The 24,577-nt window shown below is 48.6% G+C and overlaps 2 protein-coding genes across 3 annotated transcripts in view; both read left to right on the top strand.

The window, feature by feature from the left end:
- The window catches only part of LOC142246725 (uncharacterized), a 329,582-nt gene that overhangs the window by 70,890 nt on the left and 234,115 nt on the right, over nucleotides 1–24,577 (top strand). The window lies entirely within an intron of this gene.
- The window catches only part of LOC142245463 (uncharacterized), a 38,829-nt gene continuing 25,526 nt past the window's right edge, over nucleotides 11,275–24,577 (top strand). For both annotated transcript variants that reach the window (XM_075318188.1, XM_075318187.1), the window contains exon 1: nucleotides 11,275–11,350. The gene's annotated coding sequence lies outside the window, so the exon portion shown is untranslated. The remainder of the gene's footprint in view (nucleotides 11,351–24,577) is intronic.

Below are 24,577 nucleotides of genomic sequence, written 5' to 3'. Positions count from 1 at the left end.
TATAAGGCCCCTTTCACACGTCAGTGATTCTGGTACGTTTGTGCTTTTTTTTAAACGTACCAGAATCACTGACATACGCAGACCCATTATAATGAATGGGTCTGCTCACACGTCAGTGATTTTTCACTGCACGTGTCTCCGTGTACCCGCGTGTGCGTGATTGCCGCACGGAGACATGTCCATTTTTTTCTGGCATCACTGATGTCCCACGGACCACGCAGTGGTGTGGTCCGTGAAACACGTGCCAGAAAAAAACGTGCATTTAAAATAATAAACATTTTAACTCACCCGGCATCCAGCGATGTCCTCTGCAGCCCGTGCAGCCTGCTGCTTCTAAGCCGGCTGATTACTGTCGCGCATATTAATGATGCACGACACAGCCGACCCGGAAGCAGCTGCTGCAGGGGTCAGCGCCGGCCGGATGCTGCACCACGGGAGGATTCAGCACCACGGAGAGCGGGAGCGGGCGCAGGTGAGTTGATTTCTAAGTGCAATCACGGGCCACGGAGAACGGAGCCCGGATTGCACTTAGACAACCCACGTGTGCCGTGATTCACGGTACACTCAGGGACATGTGCGTGTTTTACACGCCAGTGAAAAACGTCTGTGTTTTTCACTGACGTGTGAAACGGGCCTAACACAGAGGGGGTTCGCATTGTCTGCTCAGATTAAGGCTATGTGCGCACGTGTGCGTAATTCATGCGTCCTGCGTCCCCTGCATAATCTATGGAGATTGTGCAGGGGCCGTGCGCACGTGGCATATTAGAACGCAGCGCTTCGGCTGCTGCCCGAATCGCTGCGTTCTAAGACGTGACATGTCACTTCTTCCGTGCGCTCTGCCGGCAGCCCCTGCTCTGTATATGGCAGGAGCTGCAGGCAGAGCGCACGTTCTCGCCGGCACCATGCGCTTCAGAACGCAGCTTTTCGGCTGCGCTCTGAAGCGCACCTTTTCGGTGCGGTGCAGAGCGCACGCATGCGCACATAGCCTTACAGCGTCTTTTACTGCTTTCACTAATTACCTAATGGAGCATTTCCTTGACGTTTAATCTGAGTATTATAACTTTACATGTCATGAACATGAGCAGAGATTCTTTCATGCAGCTCCTGCAGCGATCTCTCTCCTGATGTTCACTTTACAATGTAATTGGTTGCTATTTTTCATGCACACATTTTAATGTTAACTACTATATTGTTCCAGCCTGTGATAACAATTTTATTACTTCATTCACCCTGGATTATTGTTTCCTTGGAGGAGATCTAGGGGAGGGGGGATCTTCTTTAAAGATCCTTCCATATTTTTACACTGGGCACTCAAAATCCCGCACAGTATGAACACAGGGCGAGATCGCATATGTAAAGCGCCAGCTGGTTCCTGTCTTGGTGCTTACATAGTATCCCATATGCGGCTTCTATGTGCTTTAACACTAGAACTACTGAGGTAGTCATTTTGACTACTTCGTCCTATGTATTAAAAAAAAAAGTCAGTAGTTCTAGTGTTAACTCTTTCTATTGCCCAATACTAATTCTTCATGTCTACTATAACAGCGTTTTTTGTTGCATTCACTATGAATTAAAAAATTCTTTTTTGCTTGTATTTCATCAGTAATTCTCTATTTTTCCTTCCAGGATGCGAAAGGAATTTTCTACTCAAGCAAATATTTGGCTTCCTTAGCTACAATAGTTTTTATCAGTATTCCTGTATGTTTTTATTCAATTGTCTGTTTATCTGTATTTTTTTCAATGAAGTTGTCTCTATTTCTTTTTAACTTTTCCTTTTTTTTGTGCCGTCTATATTGAGTGTGATGGGTGTGTTTCCCACTTAATTAATCCAACCTTTTTGTGATGTGCACTGAATTTAAATATCCCTTTGGAGACTTTTATGCGCATTCCATGACTTAAGGTGGCTTTACACACTGCAACATCGCAAACGACATCGCTGTAACGTCACCGGTTTTGTGACGTAATAGCGACCTCCCCAGCGACATTGCAGTGTGTGAAACACATCAGCGACCTGGCCCCCGCTGTGAAGTTGTGATCGTTACAAATCGTTCAGGACCATTCTTTGGTCCTTTGTTTCCCGCTGTGCAGCATGATCGCTAGAAAGTCTCATGACTTAGGAACGTCTGACTGACGGCCCTAACTTGCCGTTCTGACCCAAACCAGTTATCCACCTTTCACCACTTTTCCACTCAAAATAAGACACGGACTGCGTGACATTGGATGTAAAGGCCACAGCAGCCTCGTTTATTAACACCAAAATAATCAATAACATTTATTCATAAATGTAGTAAATAACTCCATAAACATAACCACCAGCAAAGGAGGGGGGGGTAAGTGAAGAGTCCCTTTGTACATGATTGCAACACCAGCTCCACCATGTGCCCTCAGCCGCACCACACCGACTCGAGGACACCCAGCCGAGTGTTGCTCCACCATGTGCCCTCAGCCGCACCACACCGGCTCGAGGACACCCAGCACATTAACATGCCCTGCTGTGACCCAGCACAGCAGGGTCCCACGTTAACATGTCCCGCTGTGACCGAGCACAGCAGGGACCCACCAACCATACCATTGCACACCAGGGGTAACCCGCTCCTGCACTGGGTTCCCCCCCGCTCTTTGTGCAATCCACCGACTTCAAATACCCCCCTCCTTTCCGCCGACTGCTGCGACAAGGTCAATCCTCCTCGTCTCTCCATGTCGATAGCCAGAAATCCAAAAATAGGGCGGGTGGGCGGGACAATTCCAGACGTCTTCAGGTGATGAATGACCTCCCACCTCCTAATCCAGCCCTATATATACTCCCCTACACTAGCAACCCCCCGGACCAATTACATGGCCCCACAGCCCTATAACTCCACCTCCCATTTTCCCGCACAAAATACCCTGAGCATTAACCCCTTGCTAATCCTCAGGCCTAGCATCCCTCCTCAGTCATGTTGCCCTCCCTTGAGCCCTTTCAGGGCAGGCGTCCGGGCTTTTCTTGACTTAGGAACGTCTGACTGACGGCCCTAACTTGCCGTTCTGACCCAAACCAGTTATCCACCTTTCACCACTTTTCCACTCAAAATAAGACACGGACTGCGTGACATTGGATGTAAAGGCCACAGCAGCCTCGTTTATTAACACCAAAATAGTCAATAACATTTATTCATAAATGTAGTAAATAACTCCATAAACATAACCACCAGCAAAGGAGGGGGGGGTAAGTGAAGAGTCCCTTTGTACATGATTGCAACACCAGCTCCACCATGTGCCCTCAGCCGCACCACACCGACTCGAGGACACCCAGCCGAGTGTTGCTCCACCATGTGCCCTCAGCCGCACCACACCGGCTCGAGGACACCCAGCACATTAACATGCCCTGCTGTGACCCAGCACAGCAGGGTCCCACGTTAACATGTCCCGCTGTGACCGAGCACAGCAGGGACCCACCAACCATACCATTGCACACCAGGGGTAACCCGCCCCTGCACTGGGTTCCCCCCCGCTCTTTGTGCAATCCACCGACTTCAAATACCCCCCTCCTTTCCGCCAGAGCGAGCACGTATGACACCTTGTACGTGCGAGCCCCACCACCAACAACCCCGGCCCGAGCCGACTCCTCGAGTCGAGCAACCAATACTGCGGGACCAATGCCAATCGAGCAAAATAACCCCCCAATAGACCTTACGATGCCAACCAGCACCAAGCCACCAGTACAACAAGGTCAGCCGCCCCCAAGACCTGCAACTAACCGACCACGTCGTCCGATCCTATATACCGCCTGCGCGACCAGTCCCCAACGAGCCACCAGAGCCGCCGCCCCCATCTTCATGGAATAAGGGGCAAGCTCGGCCTCGTTGAGACAGCTGCACTGCAGGCGCCTCCTAAAATTACACTTCAACTGATAATTAACAAAGCCAACCATTATTGGTGTACCATTACCATCCTCTGCACCGCCTGCGCGCCCAGTCCCCAACGAGCCACCAGAGCCGCCGCCCCCATCTTCATGGAATATGGGACAGGCTCGGCCTCGTTGAGACAGCTACACTGCAGGCGCCCCCTAGAATTACACCTCAACTGATAATTAACAAAGCCAACCATCATTGGTGTACCAGTACAATCCTCTGCACCGCCTGCGCGACCAGTCCCCAACGAGCCACCTGAGCCGCCGCCCCCCATCTTCATGGAATAAGGGGCAAGCTTGGCCTCGTTGAGACAGCTACACTGCAGGCGCCTCCTAAAATTACCCATCCACTGGTAAATCAACAAAGCCAACCCTTATAGTCGGAAACAAAACAACCTCCACTGTTTCCCCAACTCCTGACAGATTCCTAAAACATACCCAGTAACACCACCCCTGGGCAGTCATGCCCCTGTGAACAACGGCACGAGCACGGCACCCAGGCAAGAAAATGGCCCGGGGCAATCAGGCCCGATGTCACGAATCAAGCCCCCCGGATGCCCCAGCGACCACCTCTCCTCCACCCACGCGCCGTACCAAACGCTGCCGTTCCCGTAAACTGTGTGTAATCACACAGATCCTAAAACACCACCAGCCCAATAGCCAAAACCATGCCACCCTGCTATTGTTGTCACGACAACCCTGACCGAAAACAGCCAAACCGACCACCAGCCTGAAGAAAAGACCTTAACTATGTACCAATGTGTAACGATACTCCCAACACCAGCAGATTTTCCGAAACTAATTCAGAATATACCCTTCTGACCACCACATATTGCTCAAAGCCCTGGAAAAGGGCACATGACCCCCGTTATTCATCGGTATCACCGTGCACTCTGAACCCTCAAGCACGACACTACCGTTGCCCCCCTCTACAAAGCCAAATGCACACCACGCCCAATCCCCGCTAAACTGCAGACTCAAAACTACTCACAAAATGAGAGAACAGCAACTCCCACTAAACCCGTAGTCCAGTAAAAACTCAAACACCACATTTCTCCGCAATTGAAGGCACCGTAAGCCAGGGCCAACCGTCAAACGTTGCACCGACATGTGCCTGGTGCTTGTACGCCACTCAGCCTTAAAGCGCCGCGAAAACACCCCCCCAAACGGGGCACCGCCCCAGATGGTTACCAGGTCCTTAAACCATAAGAGTCAGTGCACCCCGCGCTGGCTGCCCCTGCCACCCAACCTGACATTGAGGGAGGTAATGGCAAAGTTGCGACCTACTCGCTCACTACTTCGACACCTCACCCACAGCTGCACCGCACAACTGTGTGCCCCAATATCTGCCGGTCCTGACAAATACGTAAGACCACAGTAACCACTTGGCAATGCAATACTGGGAGGGGCTACACTACCGCCTTACAATCGGCGAACCCACAACATACCTCATGATCTATCAGCATAACCAACAAATGGAATAACCCGCCATCAGCACTGGCTAGCTGGAAAATCCCACAAGTCGCCAATCAGAGGCCCCCCGGACACCAATAATCCACACACTGGATAACCCAACCCCAATGTCACTTATTCCTCGCACCGACACATTACCCGAGCCCCCTAACCGGGGGCACCAGGAAGAAACACTCTAAGACGAACCATATACCCATAAGGCAAAGCCACGCCAGCTGTACCTGAAAGAAACCCCCGAGCCACCGTAAACGAGAACCACCTATTCTTATGATAAACTCCAGTGGAGCCACTCTCAACTGCCATAACGAATGCCGCCCGATACAGTCAGCCATCGTTAAGCCGGCGACCCTACTAAGAACCGCCTACCAATCCACGCGCATAAAACTTGTTAAAACTGCCCCTGTGCAGACACTGCTAGCCAACTCCCGTAATCTCCCCATGAACCCGCAGATCCTGCAAAGGCCCCCAAACGGCACACAGGGCAATAAGCCAAACTTGACCCCAACCTTAGCACGACATACACTGGAGCCTGATAATGGCCCGTAACCTGACCTCAGACATAGGGCCCTACCTAGCCGAACCAAACACATCGACTTATCAAACACATGCTAACTCCGCAGGTACACCCTGGGCATGAAGAAACAGCGTAGCAGTCCCCAGGTTGTCCCCGGAACAGAATATAAACACTCGACCATCCCGAATATCGGATAATCCCCCAACCGAACCCGGACCATGTACACAATAACCAGACCTGGGGCAACCATAAAACATCCCGCTCACACAATATTTGTCCAACAGACATCGTAAACAAGCACTAAAACCCGATTACAGACCAAGGCAACAAAAGTGTTTTATTCTTTTTTTTTTTTTTTTTTTTTTTTTTAAAACGCCTATTACTCCTGTAAATAGACGGCTAGACAGGGCACCGCATACAGGTGAACAGTCAATTCCAAGACCCCCAGGGAGGTGTCGCCAACCGCCGCAAGGGAGGGCAGATCTCCAAAGGACTGCTGTCCCAATCATAACGACCTGAACATCTGGCCGCAACAAAACATGCCCGCCCAGTAAACCTGAAAACCTACCAGTACTCTCACAACCCCTGTTGGAGGACCGGACTCAGGCCGATGCCTATAGAGTATAAAGCACCCCCTCGTGAGACGCAACCACATTCCCTTTCACCTCCCACCAGCAATAACACACACCACATGCAACGCTCAAGAGTCAGACACCAAATGCAAATGCACCCCCACAGAACGGGCCACCATGTATGTGGCCTGCCCTCGAACCCTTATCACCTACTATTAACCGCGATAAACCTCTAGCTAAAAGACTCCCATAACCATTACATAAACCATGGAATCGCCGTAAACTCGGTTATCCTACCCACCACCCCTTCACAAGTATTCGTATACCTGCCTCTAATTCCGCCCCACCGTCGACTTACACCTGAATTAGTAACGAACCACCAGGGAAACACTCAATCATACAAAGTCACCCAAAATATGCAAGCGCAATTACGCCAACCATAAGAAACCATTGCGTCACCTAGAGATAAACACCCTATCATGAAAAACCCCAACGCTCATGAAGTGCATAGCGAGGCATCCGGGACCACAGAGCAACCACTCCCGTACAAAAGTCATCGCTGAAACAGGGCCCCCTACCTCCTACCGAAACCAGCTGACAAACAAACTACCGCCCTATTGCACCCGAAATCATACGTATCAACACCCTTACTACCCACCCTAATCCAAGCATTAATACAAGGTTTTAAGTGAGCCTTAATTTACTAGGCTGACTCCATGGAATCCCACGGAACAGCCGTCGCATGTCCTCCGCGTCGAGCACCGCCATGTTCTCCACCGATAGACGCCGGATGCAGCCCTCCTGGGCCGCACCGAAAGCGCCCGGACTAACCAGCCATCCGGGGACGCTTGGAGAAAGGTCACTGGCTCGAAGCCACAACTGGGGGGGGGGGGTGCGCTCCAGCCGCTCAGCCGCCTGTGTGAATCCGTATCCAGAGTTGGATCTGCAACAATCACCGTGCGCAATTGCGCAGGGCACAGCTCCTGAATCTTGCACCAGACGCCGAGGGCATATGACGGCGACGCCGGACCACGTGACCGCGCCACGGGCCACGCGGACGCGCCACCCAGGTTGTCACACCAAACCCCCACGCCGTAGCCCTCCTACGATGTTGTCCCATCACGTGCCGCCGCCGGACTGCTGGCCGGGCCCTACGCGGCTGCGCAGGCCGCACTGGTGGAATCAGAGGTGTCACTCACCCACTCCGCTGGACGACATCTGCCGTGAACTCCCTGATGGCCAGGCCCTGCACGGATGTGCCGGCCGCACTTCCTTGCTGCTGATGGCTCGGTGACGTGTCCAGTAACCGTGTGATCGCACCATCAGAGGGCCTCACACCGACGTGCAGGCCGCGCCTCCTGGATGATGCCGGTCACGTGACAACCCAGCAAGCCATGTGGAAGTGACCTCGAAGGGGACGCGACCGCATCGGCCCCACGTGACCGCGCCGGCCCCACGTGACCGCGCCGATCCCACGCGACCGCGCCGACCCCACGCGACCGCGCCGACCCCACGCGACCACGAAGCATCGGGTGAGCCCCAACGGGTCGGGCGAGCTCGGCGGGTCGGGTGCGCGCGGCAGGCCGGGTAAGAGCGGCGGGCCGGGCGAGAGCGGCGGGCCACGCAGCCGCAATACGCCCGTCACCACTGGCCACTGCGACCCGGGATCCCATACAGGCCCTGCACGGCTGCACAGGCCGCACTTCCGGGTTCAACGCCCGGTCACATGACCGCACCGCAGGGCCATGTGACCATGACGTCAGGACGCCGGGGCCATGTGACCGCGACGCCGGACCACGTGACCGCGCCCCGGGTCACGTGATCGCGCCGCCCACATCACTATGCCGACCCCGCGCCGCACCACCACAGAAGGAGGCCGGTGACGTCACTCACCGCCCCGCTGCTGCCGAAATCTCCGTCGCTTCCCCCGACGTCCTACGATGCTGCTGCCAGCGCCGAAGGGGGGTCCCGGGGCCCATCTGGATCCAACTCCTGCGAGGGCCTTGACCCCCTCCCGGAGGCACCGGGAGCTCGACCACCTCCGCCGCCTGATCATCCGCCGTCCACCGCCGCCGTGTCCACTGGAGCCAGCGCTACCCCACGCCGCTCCGCCATAGACGACCTCCTTTGGGACAGGAACAATTCCAGACGTCTTCAGGTGATGAATGACCTCCCACCTCCTAATCCAGCCCTATATATACTCCCCTACACTAGCAACCCCCCGGACCAATTACATGGCCCCACAGCCCTATAACTCCACCTCCCATTTTCCCGCACAAAATACCCTGAGCATTAACCCCTTGCTAATCCTCAGGCCTAGCATCCCTCCTCAGTCATGTTGCCCTCCCTTGAGCCCTTTCAGGGCAGGCGTCCGGGCTTTTCTGTGTGTAAAGGGGACTTTACAGCGACTTCGTTGGCGACTTCCCTTTCAAAAAGCTGCTTTACAACGTCCCCAATGACTAACTAGGTCGTTCTGCAGGTCCGGATCGCTGTTGCGTCGTTGGCCAGGTCTGCCTGTTTGACAGCTCACCAGCCACTCAGAGACTTTGTAGCGATCCCGGCCAGGTTGGGATCGCTGGTGGGATCGCTAGAAAGTCTCAGTGTGTAAAGGGGCCTTAAAGGCCCAGTCACACATAATGACTTACCAGCGATCCAGAAAACGATGTGACCTGATAGGGATCGCTGGTAAGTCGCTGGGAGGTCGCTGGTGAGATGTAACACAGTCAGATCTTACCAGCGATGCAGGAACAATACAGGTCGCAGTAGCGACCTGTATAACGATCTCAGCAGTCACTGTGACTCTGTCACACAGTGTCAAACACAGCGATGTATCCTGCCCAGCAGGACATCACCTTTGAAGAAAATGGCCTGGACCATTCTGCAACGACTAGCGATCTCACAGCAGGGGCCTGATCGCTGGTAAGTGTCACACACAACGAGATCGCTAACGGGATCGTTACTACGTCACCAAACGGTGACTTAGCAGCGATCTCGCTAGCGATCTCGTTATGTGTGACGGTACCTTAAGACCTGCATAGGTCGAAACGCATAGGAAAAAGCTCCTCTCTTCCACCTGCCTCTGTATTTTGCTGTGTTTTGATGGATAATATTTTTAATATCGAATAAAGACTTCATTTTACATCTAATCCTGCCTGAAGACGCTGGATATTGTTGCTTAACTCTTCATGTGATTTCCCACCCGGGTCAGGGTGTTTCCGTGCGTCGTAGGTGTGACCAGGAGTGAAGAGGGGTGAGCTGAATCTTTCCCATTTATCTACGACACTAAAATAGCCCTTATAATTATAGAAATATGATCCGCTGTTAGGTGGTTGAGTTATATGGACATGTTTCCCATCCAAAGCCCCTCCACAGCTAGGGAACTGCCAGAGCTGCTCAAAATGTGAGGCAATCTTTCTCCATTCCTCCTCCGTGTTGGGAAACTGAATATAGCTACGTAGACAGTGGAAAATTGCATTACATGTCTCCGGAATTAAAGCGCTGAGCAGGAGCCGTGAAATGGCTGAAGAAAAATGTAAATCTTGCAATGCCCGGTGGCGAGGAAACGCAGCGTGACGGCCAATCTTTCGTCTACCAGGACAGCAGCACACATTCCTGTATCCTTCTGTTGAATAAGTGGCGTAATTCTTTCCAGTAACAGTTTGAAGGATTCCTCTGACATCCGTAGATAGTTCCTGAAATCGTGAGGATTCTTCTCCTGTAACTCTCTTACCAGTTGCATGTGGGACAATTCGGACCTCTTCTGCAGCCACTGTCTGGTCCACATACGACGGTTTTGTTTGCGCTGCCTCTTCTGTGCCTTATCGCCGAGCTGCCTCAAGCAGCAAAGCAGCCACCACAATACTACACTCCCCATTGCTCAAGTTGTGCAATCTAGGGAAATGAAAATGAAATGGAAAATATGAGAATAGTTACAATAAAATAATAACGCTATTATTATTACTGTACATGGTAAAATAAACAGAAAAATACGTACTGTTTGGGTGTGTGCACACGAGACCCCCTAAAATGGCTGCTCATGCAAAAGCATGTATACGGAGAGAAGCCAAGCCCTCCCACCATTTGCTTGCAAGTGTAGAAGCATGAACACTGTTGAATAGGACAATGATAGTAGATAATTGTTAGGTGTCATATAAATGAGATAATATTATGAAAACGCATTTGAGACCCCAAACGATGCCTACCTTGCAGAGTACAACTCCCAGAAGAACTGTTTAACGGATGAAGCGATGCAGAATGGACTGTATTACGATCTGCTGCTTCGGGACAAGTGAATTCAGCCCTCTGAAATGTACTGCGATCTACAAGCCAGAACTGAGGATGGAAGCGGCCAATTCGAACGCAGTAGCGATCACCAATCGTAACAGAGAGGGCGCGGAAAACAACGAAGATGCACGCCTACGTGAGTTGCGAACGAGGTCGTTGGGTAAGATGTCAAACACACCGATGCGTGCTGCCCCGCGGGAGCCCGACGGCCAAAAATGAACCAGAACAGTGTGTAATTATCAGCGATTTCACAGCAGGGGCCAGGTCACTGCTTAGTGTCACACACAGCGAGATCGCTGATGAGGTCACTGGTACGTCACAAAACCTGGGACTTAGCAACGATCTCGCTATGTGAGAAGTACCCTTTAGTCCTTACTTCAGCTATCTTTATTGTACAGATATTGCCCCACTTCCGTCCTGTTGCTCCTCCTTTCTTGGCCGCACTTCCTGTGCTATTCCTTATACACATTCCATGCCCCACTTCCTGCTGCTCCAGCTTTGTCACTTCCAGTTAGCGCCCTTTTACACCCCCCCCCCCCCCCCGCCTCATGGTGACACACACTGCCTGAGCAGCACACACACACTGCCGAGCAGCACACACACTGCCATTCCTCTGAGGTAAGTGCATGATATTTGGGACATGTGGTTCTCCTCTGTATCCGTTACTTATTGCAGTCTTTATATACTGATGGTCTCTTTCTGTATTTACTTTTTGTTTGTTCTATTTCACATGCCAGGCTATATATATATTTATATATACAGTATATAAACCTGCCTGTGTCTGTGTGGAATCCTGCCTATATATGTGCATCTGTATATAAGCCAGGATATATGCCTGCAGTTACTATCTCCCATGGGATGTATAAACACCAGTCTTTGTGTATCATATCTGATGTATACAGCAGAATATAGTATAGTGCTGGGTATATATAGTACATAATGTAGAGTTGTGTGTGTGTATGTATATAGTGTAGAGATGTTTATATAGTTTGGTCCTGTGTATATATTGCGGAATCCACACTACAGTATATATACATCTCTACACTATGTAGTATATACACCACTCCACAGTATATAGTGTTGAGCTGTGTATATAATGGCTTGCAGCATATATTCTGGAGCTTAGCATACGTGTCCTGTCTTATATACATGGTGCAACTCTTGAGTATCTGCATAGATTATATATATATATATATATATATATATATATATATATATATATATAATTTATATATGTCATATGAAAAAGTTTGGGCACCCCTATTAATGTTAACCTTTTTTCTTTATAACAATTTGGGTTTTTGCAGCAGCTATTTCAGTTTCATATATCTTCTAACTGATGGACTGAGTAATATTTCTGGATTGAAGTGAGGTTTATTGTACTAACAGAAAATGTGCGTTTAAACAAAATTTGACCAGTGCAAAAGTATGGGCACCTCATCATAAAAGTGACATTGATATTTTGTAGATCCTCCTTTTGCAAAAATAACAGCCTCTAGTCACTTCCTGTAGCTTTTAATGAGTTCCTGGATCCTGGATGGAGGTATATTTGACCATTCCTGTTTACAAAACAATTCCAGTTCAGTTAAGTTTGATGGTTGCCGAGCATGGACAGCACGCTTCAAATCATCCCACAGATTTTCAATGATATTCAGGTCTGGGGACTGGGATGGCCATTCCAGAACATTGTAATTGTTCCTCTGCATGAATGCCTGAGTAGATTTGGAGCGGTGTTTTGGATCATTGTCTTTCTGAAATATCCATTCCCTGCGTAACTTCAACTTCGTCACTGATTCTTGCACATTATTGTCAAGAATCTGCTGATACTGAGTTGAATCCATGCAACCCTCAACTTTAACAAGATTCCCGGTGCCGGCATTGGCCACACAGCCCCAAAGCATGATGGAACCTCTACCAAATTTTACTGTTGGTAGCAAGTGCTTTTCTTGGAATGCCGTGTTTTTTTGCCTCCATGCATAACGCCTTTTTGTATGACCAAACAACTCAATCTTTGTTTCATCAGTCCACAGGACCTTCTTCCAAAATGTAACTGGCTTGTCCAAATGTGCTTTTGCATACCTCAGGCGACTCTGTGGTGTGCTTGCAGAAACTGTTTCTTTCGCATCACTCTCCCATACAGCTTCTCCTTGTGCAACGTGCACTGTATTGTTGACCGATGCACATTGACACCATCTGCAGCAAGATGATGCTGCAGGTCTTTGGAGGTGGTCTGTGGATTGTCCTTGACTGTTCTCACCATTATTCTTCTCTGCCTTTCTGATATTTTTCTTGGCCTGCCACTTCTGGGCTTAAAAAGAACTGTACCTATGTTCTTCCATTTCCTTACTATGTTCCTCACAGTGGAAACTGACAGTTTAAATTTCTGAGACAACTTTTTGTATCCTTCCCCTGAACAACTATGTTGAATAATCTTTGTTTTCAGATCATTTGAGAGTTGTTTTGAGGAGCCCATGATGCCACTCTTCATAGGAGATTCAAATAGGAGAACAACTTGCATGTGGCCACCTTAAATACCTTTTCCCATGATTGGATAAAGCTCAATGAGGTTACAAAACCAATTTAGTGCTTTAGTAAGACAGTAAAAAGTAGTTAGGAGGGTTCAAATCAAGAAATTGATAAGGGTGCCCATACTTTTGCACCGGTCAAATTTTGTTTAAATGTGGATTGCACATTTTCTGTTAGTACAATAAACCTCATTTCAATCCAGAAATATTACTCAGTCCATCAGTTATTAGATATATGAAACTGAAATAGCTGTTGCAAAAACCCAAATTTTTATAAAGAAAAAAGTTTAACATTAATAGGGGTGCCCAAACTTTTTCATATGACTGCATATAAAGCTGAATGTGTGTATGTGTGTGTGTGTGTGTGTGTGTGTATGTCTGGGATTGGCATCTGCACCGTCGCAGCTACAGCCACAAAATTTTGCACACTCACACTTCTGGACGAGAGCGTCATAGGCTATGTTTTGAGGGGAAATTTTAACCCCGAACTTTACAGTTATTCACCAAAAAACCTGCCTCCATTAAAGTGAATGGAGCTGGGAGCAACAGTGCAGCCAGAACTTCAGAAGAATGCGCAGCCATGCGCTTATATGGAATGTTGGCATGTCACAATGCAGCCAGGGAAAGAGACAAACACAGACAGGGAAAGAGGCAGACACAGACAGGGTAAGAAACAGACATAGACAGGGTAAGAGACAGACACAAAGAGACAGACTGACAGGGAAAGAGACAGACTGACAGGGAAAGAGACAGAGAGGGAAAGAGAAAGACAGGTTAAGAGACAGAGACAGACACAGGGAAACAGACAGACAGGGAAAGAGAGGAAAAGAGACAGACAGGCAAAGAGACAGACAAAGAGACAGACACAGGGAAAGAGACAGACAGGGAAAGAGACAGACAGGGAAAGAGATTGAGACAGACGGAGAAATAGACAGAGACAGTCAGACACAGGGAAAGAGACAGACAGACAGAGACAGAGAGATATACAGAGGGGGAGATAGACATTATAATTACATTTATATCTATCTGTTTTGTGGTTTTTGTGTGCAGAATACATTTTTGTTAATACATTCTATTTTGTTAACAGCAGTTATTAACCCGGGCGAAGCCCAGGATAGTAACTGTCTCTCTGGCACTCTGCCTCTCTCCAAGTCTCTATCTGTCTCTCCAAGTTTCTGTCTCTCTGTCTATCTCTGTCTGTCTCTTTCCCTGTCTACAGAAAAGCAAAAGTCACAGGGAAAATAGTAGCATATTGATTATTTGTATATAAATCTGAGTCTAATGCAGCATTGACAGCAACTTATTGACTACATATATATATACTGGACAGGTTGCAATTGGAACAACCAAAATGAAAGCAAAAAGAAAAAACGACCAGACGTCCTGATTGCAGGTGAAAAAATATGTTTATTGATTTGCATTCCTCAAATAAGGTGGACACACCATGTGATTAAAAACAACAAGAACAGGGTTTCATGGCATACTCACGTTCCTCACAACATTGGTGGCTATATAGGGTAGCCTGATATAGGTACCATTGAAATTAATAATACATCCAGATAATGTATGTGAATACTAGTTTTTTATAATGCAGGAACACTATCATCAAGACTGGACAACTGAAAAAAATACCAATTTATCTTATAGAGAAAATATACAGAATACTATATATATATATATATATATACACATACATATACATACATATATATATATATATATATATATATATATATACATACATATATATATATATTTATATATATATATTTATATATATATATATATATATATATATATATATATATATTGGCTGTATTATTAATTTTAATGGTACCTATGTCAGACTACCCTATATAGCCACCAATGTTGTGAGGACCGTGATTATGCCAGTAACCCCTGTTTTTCTTGTTGTTTTTAATCACATGGTGTGTCCACCTTATCTGATGAATAAATATATATTTTTTTTTCACCTGCAATCAGGACGTCTGGTCGTTTTTCTTTTTGCTATCGTTTTGCATCTTTCCCTGTCTGTCTGCCTCTTTCCCTGTCTGTCTGTCTGCCTCTTTCCCTGTCTGTCTGTATCCCTGCCTGCCTCTTTCCCTGTCAGTCTCTTCACCGATATTATATTACCTCACATATAATCTTCTTATACTAAAAATGTCCCCCGTTGCCTATAGCAACCAATCACAGCTCCTATTAAAGTGAACCTGTCACTAGTTTTGTGGCCTATAAGCTGCAGCCACCACCAGTGCGCACTTATATACAGCATTCTAACATGCTGTATATAAGAGCCCAGGCCGCTGTGTAGAACGTAAAAAAACATTTTATAATACTCACCTAGAAGGTTGCTCCAGTGCAGACTAGTTGGATGGGTGGTGCTGTTCTCCGGTAACGGCGCCTCCTCTTTTGGCCATCTTTGTTCTCTTTCTTCTGAAGCCGGCGTGCATACACACTCGCTGGCACTGAGGTACTGCGCAAGACTTCAATACCGGCCTGTGTGCATGACGTAGGGCGCGTCATCCACGCCTGCTTCAGAGAAAGGACTAAGATGGCTGAAAGAGGAGGCTCCAGTACTGGAGAACTTCGCCACCCATCCAACTAGTCTGCACTGGAGCAACCTTCTAGGTATTATAAAGTGTTTTTTTTATGTTCTACACAGTGGCCTGGGCTCTTATATACAGCATGTTAGACTACTGTATATAAGTGCGCACTGGTGGTGGCCGCAGCTTATAGACCCCAAAACTGATGACAAGTTCCCTTTAAATACCTGTAGCTCCCAGCTCAATTGACTTTAATGTAAATCATTTTTTTTGGCGAATAACTATAAAGCGCAGGGTTAAAATTTCCCCTCAAAATGAAATCCGACGTTCCCTGAGTCAAATGAGGTATCTGTGCAAGATTTTGTGATTGTAATATATATATCATGCCAATACAAGTCTTATGGGTGCATGTGTAACATCGGACTGGTCTCGGTTGACATCCAAGGGCAGTGTAATGTATGTAGAGATGGAGAAAATGGAGAAATTAATCTCTCCATCTTCTCCGCTCCTGTCCAGCATGTCAGAGAATCAGATCACAGTGAATTATACTCTGCTCACGCTCGCAGCAAAGACTAAACCTAGTGTCATTAATATATCGTATCCAATGCTTTCTACTAGTGTGACCCCGATCTTATTCTGTATATACACACCACAGAGTATCACTTCTCCTGTCCTGTATACTGGGTGTAATCCTCATTGTCTGTATTACTCTGTATATATACACACTGCACAGTACCACTTCCCCCTGTACTGTGTACTCGGTGCAATCTTCAGTACAGTGGAACCTTGCTTAACGAGAATATTCCGTTCTGGGACTGTGCTTGTTTACCAAGTTACTCGTTCAGCAAAGGAAGAATTCCCATAGGAAATCATTGCAATGCAGACAATTCTTTCCACAACTTGTTAAATGTCCCATTCAGGTCCCCTATTGTGTCATTCCACACATGCACAAACATGTACAAACTCACACAAATACACACAAGCATACACGCACATATTATGCTCTCCTTACCTTCCGTTCCATCGCCGGTCTCCTGGGACTTGCTGTTCTCCGGTACGGGCTGTGTATCAGGTTACCATAACGATGAGGGAGGAACTTCCGCTGCCAGAGCGCTGACGTCAAAGGCAGGAGCCACTTGCCTCTGATTGGCCAGCGCGCTGCCTTTTGAGTAGCGGGTGACAGGGGAACTTCCTGCTTTGTCGCTATGGTTGCCGATGCACAGCCTGGAGTGGAGCGGCGAACTACAGGACCCAGGAGGCCGGCGATGGAACTGAAGGTACACATATTATGCTCACCTTACCTTCCGATCCATCGCCGGCCTCCTGGGTCTTGAAGTTCGCCGCAAGGACGTAGCAATGAGTCGGCGGACTACAAGAACCATGAGGCCGGCGGTGGAACGGAAGGTAAGGTGAGCATAATACTGTAAGTGTGCGCATGTGTGTTTGTGTGTGTTTGTGCGTGCTTGTGTGTGTTTGTGTGGACTTCAAGAGCGGGTCAGAGCGCGGTGGATGTACGGAACCGGAAGTGTGTGCGGTGAGGATTTTGCTCGTACAGCAAAGCTTTCTCGTAAACCGGGTTACAAATTTACAGAAAGCTTTGCTTGTTAAGCGAAATTCTCGTTAAGTGGGTTACTCGTTAAGCGAGGTTCCACTGTATCTGTATTATTCTGTATCTGTGTGTGTGTATATATATCTAATATATAAAGCTGAATGTGTGTGTGTGTGTGTGTGTGTGTATGTGTGTGTATGTCCGGGATTGGCATCTGCACCGTCGCAGCTACAGCCACAAAATTTTGCACACTCACACTTCTGGACCCCGAGAGCGTCATAGGCTATGTTTTGAGGGGAAATTTTCACCCCACTCTTTACAGTTATTTACCAAAAAACCTGCCTCCATTAAAGCAAATGGAGCTGGGATCCACAGTGCAGCCAGAACTTCAGAAGAATGCGCAGCCACGACCTTATATGGAATGTTGACGTGTCACAATGCAGCCAGGGAAAGAGACAGACACAGACAGGGAAAGAGGCAGACATAGACAGAGTAAGAGACAGACACAAAGAGGCAGACACAGACAAAGAGACAGGCTGACAGGGAAAGAGACAGACAGGGAAAAAGAGGGAAAGAGAGAGACAGGTTAAGAGACAGACACAGACAGGTAAAGAGACAGACACAGGGAAAGACACAGAGGGAAAGAGGGAAAGAGACAGACAGGGAAAGAGAGGGAAAGACAGACAGGGAAAGAGAGGGAAAGAGACAGACAGGGAAAGAGAGGGAAAGAGACAGATGGGGAAAAAGACAGATAGACAGACAGGGAAAGATTGAGACAGACAAAGAGAGAGAGACAGAGAGATATATACAGAGGGGGAGACAGACATTATAATTACATTTATATCTATTTGTTATGTGGGTAGTACAGCTAATATATATACCGTGTTTCCCCGATAGTAAGACGTAGTGGGGGTTTTGGGGGGGTCAGCTAATGCAAGACATACCCCGAAAGTAAGACGTAGTAAAAATGTATTTATTTATTTTTTTTCTTCTTTACAGTACAGTTACAGCGGCCGAGCGCTCAGCTGAGCGCCCTGACTTGCTGGCGGCAAAGCGCTCAGCTGAGCGCCCTAACATGCCGGCGGCCGAGCGCTCAGCTGAGCGCCCTGACATGCCGCCGGCATGTGACAGCTCTCAGCTGAGCGCCCTGACTTGCCGGCGGCAAAGTGCTCAGCTGAGCGCCCTAACATGCCGGCGGCCGAGCGCTCAGCTGAGCTCCCTGACATGCCGCCGGCATGTGACAGCTCTCAGCTGAGCGCCCTGACTTGCCGGCGGCAAAGCGCTCAGCTGAACGCCCTAACATGCCGGCAGCCGAGCGCTCAGCTGAGCGCCCTAACATGCCGGCGGCCGAGCGCTCAGCTGAGCGCCCTGACATGCCGCCGGCATGTGACAGCTCTCAGCTGAGCGCCCTGACATTCCGGCGGCTTAGCGCTCAGCTGAGAGCTGACACATGCCGGCGGTCTGGCGCTCAGCTGAACGCCCTGACATGCCGGCGGCTGAGCGCTCAGCTGAGAGCTGACACATGCCGGCGGTCGGGCGCTCAGCTGAACGCCCTGACATGCCGGCGGCTGAGCGCTCAGCTGAGAGCTGACACACGCCGGTGGTCGGGCGCTCAGCTGAACGCTCGGCTACCGAGAAATGTTGAAATGTTGCAGTAATGTTGTCCGTGCTCCATCAGGACCATGGACAACATACAAAATCACGCAGCCTCAGTGCCCTCATGTGCAGCCGCTGGTGGTTAAGTTTCCTTAACTTGCAGTACACTTAGGGCGCAATCGCGGCAAGTCCCCATACGGTACTTTGCATGGAGATATGCTGCGATTGCTGTGGGATTTTTTCCAATATAAGACATACCCCGAAAGTAAGACATAGTGGCACTTTTGGGGGTAAAAAGAATGTAAGACACTGTCTTACTTTCGGGGAAACACGGTGTGTATATATATATATATATATATATATATATACACATATATACAGTACAGACCAAAAGTTTGGACACACCGTCTCATCTCTAGAACAACTATTAAGAGTGGTGATCCTTCTTAGTCAAATAGATATAAATAGATATATTTAGATAGAAATGTAATTATAATGTCTGTCTCCCCCTCTGTATATATCTCTCTGTCTCTCTATCTCTTTGTCTATCTATATCTTTCCCTGTCTGTCTATCTATCTGTCACTTTCCCTGTCTGTCTCTTTCCCTCTTTTTCCCTGTCTGTCTCTTTCCCTCTTTCCCTTTGTTTCTTTCCCTGTGTCTGTCTCTTTGTCTGTCTCTTACCCTGTCTGTCTCTTTCCCTCTCTTTCCCTGTCTGTCTGTTTCCCTGTGTCTGTCTCTTTGTCTGTGTCTGTCTCTTAACCTGTCTCTCTCTTTCTCTGTCTGTCTCTTTCCCTGTCAGTCTGTCTCTTTGTCTGTGTCTGTCTCTTACCCTGTCTGTGTCTGCCTCTTTCCCTGGCTGTATTGTGACACGCCAACATTCCATTTAAGGGCGTGGCTGCGCGTTCTTCTGAAGTTCTGGCTGCTCTGTGGCTCCCAGCTCCATTCGCTTTAATGGAGGCAGGTTTTTTAGTGAATAACTGTAAAGCGCGGGGTTAAAATTTCCCCTCAAAACATAGCCTATGATGCTCTCGGGGTCCAGAAGTGTGAGTGTGCAAAATTTTGTGGCTGTAGCTGCATTGGTGCAGATGCCAATCCCGGACATACACATACACACATACACGCGCACACACACACACACACACACACACACACACACACACATATACACACAGTCAGCTTTATATATTAGATATATATACTGTATATACACCTAATGCACAGTACCACTTCTCCTGTCCTGTATACTGGGTGTAATTTTGTACATTGGATGGATTTTGTACAGGTGATATTTCACTGCATACTGGGATATATTTACACTATTGTATATCTAAATGTCATTATTGCCACCTACCCTGACTGCAGTTTTTCTCATTGTATGTCTTTTAATTGTGATTCCCAAAACCCCTCCTTGTGTGTTTAATAGAGATGAGCGATGTTCAAATTCGGGTGATTTTGGGCGGTGTTCGAGTCGTTAGACAAACTCGAACGATTTGGTTTAAGTTCGGCAGTTCGAGTTACCGTTTGATAACGGTTCGATCACCAAAAGCATGGCTTTTCACAGTAAGGCTATGTGCACACGTTGCTATATGCATGCGTCCTGCATCCCCAGCACAATCCCTCTCTCTTTCCTACTCACCGATCACGGGCGCCTCGCTGCACGGCTGTCACAAAGCTCCCACGGCTTTTCCTCTTTTGAAAATGGCTGCCGCTCATTATTCAATCTGTTATTCTCTGCTTTCTCTGCCCACCGGCGCCCATGATTGGTTGCAGTCAGACACGCCCCGACGATGAGTGACACCTGTCTCACTGCAACCAAACACAGCCGCTGGCGGCCGGGTCTATATCGTGCAGTAAAATAAATAAATAAAATAGAAAAAAAAAAAACTGCAGTTCCCCCCAATTTTGATACCAGCCAGGATAAAGCCACATGGCTGTAGGCTGGTATTGTCAGGATGGGGAGCGCCACATTATGGGGAGCCCACCACCCTAACAATATCAGCCAGCAGCCGCCCGGAATTTCCGCATCCATTAGATGTGACAGTCCCAGCACTCTACCCGGCTCATCCCGAATTGTCCTGGTGCGGTGGCAATCGGGGTAATAAGGGGTTAATCATGGCAGGCGTCTCCCCAAGATACCTTCCATGATTAACCTGTAAGTGAAAGTAAATAAACACACACAACGAAAAATCCTGTATTTGGAATAAAAGACAAAAAAACACCCTCTTTCACCATTTTATTACAATCCCCAAATACCCCTCCAGGTCCGACGTAATCCACAGAGGTCCCACGTTGCTATCAGCTCTGCTACATGAAGTTGACAGGAGCGGCAGTAGAACACCGCCGCACCTGGGAGCTCCACGTAGCAACTGAACTGAATTGCGCTGTCAGCGGGGACGTCACTGAGGTAATGCCTGCGTGTGCAGTGATGATGGGGGCGTTAGTGCCGGTGGTTGTGCGGTGATGAGTGCAGTAGTACCGGTATTTACCCTCCAATCCATCCATCCATCCCGCCCTCCATCCATCCCTGCCTCCATCCATCATCCCTCCATCCATCCCTCCATCTATTCATCCATCCCTCCATCCATCCATTAATCCATCCTTCCATCATCCCTCCATCTCTCCATTTATTCATCCCTCCCTCCATCTCTCCCTCCTTTCATTCACCCACCCATCCCTCCATCCATTCATCCCTGCCTCCATCCATCCATCCCTCCATCCGTCCCTCCATCCATCCCTCCATCCCTCTATCCCGCCATCCATCCCTCTAGCCATCCATCCCTCCATCCATCCCTCTATCCATCCATTCATCCATCCCTCCCTCCATCCATCCCTCCATCCATTCATCCATTCCTTCATCCCTCCCTCCCTTCATCCATCCCTCCATCCATCCCTCCATCCATCCCTCCATCCATCCATCCCTCCCTCCATCCCTCCATCCATTCATCCCTCCATCCATTCATCCCTCCATCCATCCATCCATCCCTCTATCCATCCCTCCATCCATTCATCCATCCCTCCCTCCATCCATTCATCCATCCATCTCTCCATCCATCCATTCATCCATCCATCCCTCCATTCATCCATCCATCCCTCCATTCATCCCACCATCCATCCCTCCATCCATCCATCCATCCATCCATCCATCCCTCCATTCATCCCTCCATTCATCCCTCCATCCATCCCTCCCTCTCTCCATCCATCCATCCCTCTCTCCATCCATCCATCCCTCTCTCCATCCATCCATCCCTCTCTCCATCCATCCATCCCTCTCTCCATCCATCCATCCATCGCTCTCTCCATCCATTCTTGCAGCTGAACAGTCTGCTTCTGGATTCTCAACTGCAATACAAAGGTCAAGAATACTAAATCTTCCTATGCTTTTCATTACAGGCAGTGGCTCAATGGGTAGAGCTACTGCCTAAGGCGAATTAGCTCACGAGTTCGAGCCCCGGCCGTCCCGGTAAAGAATTTAATTTAATTATTATTTATTTATAACTATAATTTAATTTAATTATGCACTGAGGGGAGGAGCCAGACATCAGCTGTGAGCCGCGAGACACACCTCTAAAATCGGAGCAGTTCACGGAATGAGGCTCTCTACTATCTCTCTCTTCTCTCTCTCTTTTCTCTCTCTCTTCTCTCTCTCTTCTATCTCTCCTCTGTCTCTTGTCTCTGTCTTTTGTCTCTGTCTCTTGTCTCTCTCCTCTCTCTCTTTCTCAGACCCGGCGATGATTTGCTGATGCGGTCACCTGACGAAATCAGCTGACACTATAAGTCGAGCGTTGAGGCGGCTTTTTACCGCCCGGTCGGCTAAACTATCAGCTGATGCTGTCGGACAGGAGTCTGCACAGAAGTGTGTAGTTTTTTTGGGGTTTTTTTGCACTGATGCATCAGCTGATTATATAAAAGCCGTTTATACAATCAGCTGCTGTGTTAAGTGATTCAGGCCCTTGAACCTGACACATCATCTGATCGCTTTGCCTTCCAGGAAACCGATCAGATGATATTGGATCCAGATTGGACGGCGCGGGACCCTTGACCCAGGATTACTGCGGAGGGGGGTTCTTTATTTCAATAAAGATGGAGTCACTAATTGTGTTGTGTTTTATTTCTAATAAAAATATTTTTCTGTCTGTTGTGTTTTTTTTTATCTGTGCTAGAAATTCATGGTGGCCATGTCTAATATTGGCGTGACACCATGAATTTCGGGCTTAGGGCCAGTTGATAATATACAGCTAGCCCTAACCCCATTATTACCCAGCGAGCCACCCGTCACCAGGGCAGCTGGAAGAGTTGTATACAGCGCCAGAAGATGGCGCTTCTATGAAAGCGCCATTTTGTGGGGCGGCTGCAGACTGCAATTCGCAGCAGGGGTGCTCAGAAAACTTGGTGACCCTGCGCTGCGGATTCCAATCCCCAGCTGCCTACCGTGTTTTTCCAAAAATAAGCCCTCCCCCAAAATAAGCCCTAGCAGGGATTTTCAGCATTTTCGAAGAAAGGCTTAAATATAAGCCCTCCCCCGAAAATAAGCCCTAGTCGCGGATATATAATGAAGTGTCCGTGCAGCTAAAAAGGTTACAGATACTGCAGGACACTTCATTATACACAGCCGGCACCGGCAATTATACTCACCCGACACTGAGCGGCAGGAGCTGCAGTGATCACGCACCCGCACACATCAGATCTCTCACACACCCGCACACACACACACGCCAGAACTCACACACACACAATCAGATCTCACACACACCCGCACACACCCACACACACACACACACACAATCAGATCTCACACACACTAGATCTCACACACAAACATCGGATCGCACACACAGTCAGATCACACACATAATCAGATCACACACACACGCACACACACACATCGGATCGCATACACACTCACCTCATCCAGGCAGTGCAGTGGAGCGCAAGGAACAGGACCTGCGGCCGGACACGTGACTTGCTTCATTCCCTGCGGCCGTAAGTGCTGGAAGTGATGTGATGTGACGTGATGTGTGTGTGTGTGTCTGCGTTCGGCTGTGTGTATCTGTGATCGGCTGTGTGTGCCTGTGATCGTCTGTGTGTATCTGTGATCGGCTGTGTGTGCCTGTGATCGGATCTGTGTATCTGTGATCGGCTGTGTGTCCATGTGATCGGCTGTGTGTATCTGTGATCGGCTGTGTGTGCCTGTGATCGGCTGTGTGTATCTGTGATCGGCTGTGTGTGCCTGTGATCGGATCTGTGTATCTGTGATCGGCTGTGTGTGCCTGTGATCGGCTGTGTGTATCTGTGATCCGCTGTGTGTGCCTGTGATCGGATGTGTGTATCTGTGATCAGCTGTGTGTGCCTGCGATTGGATGTGTGTGATCTGCTGTGTATATCTGCGATCTGCTGTGTGTGTGATCTGCTGTGTGTGTGCCTGCGATCGGCTGTGTGTATCTGTGATAGGCTGTGTGTATCTGATCGGCTGTGTGTGCCTGCGATCTGCTGTGTCTGCCTGAGATCTGCTGTGTGTGATCTGCTGTGTATATCTGCGATCTGCTGTGTGTGTGTATGTGTGATCTGCTGTGTTTGTGTGTGTGATCTGCTGTGTGTGTGATCTGCTGTGTGTGTGTGATCTGCTGTGTGTGT

Source organism: Anomaloglossus baeobatrachus, chromosome 7 (genome assembly GCF_048569485.1).
Source record: "Anomaloglossus baeobatrachus isolate aAnoBae1 chromosome 7, aAnoBae1.hap1, whole genome shotgun sequence".
NCBI lineage: Eukaryota > Metazoa > Chordata > Amphibia > Anura > Aromobatidae > Anomaloglossus > Anomaloglossus baeobatrachus.
Note: the sequence above shows the minus strand (reverse complement) of the source record. Positions and strands in the feature narration are given on the sequence as shown.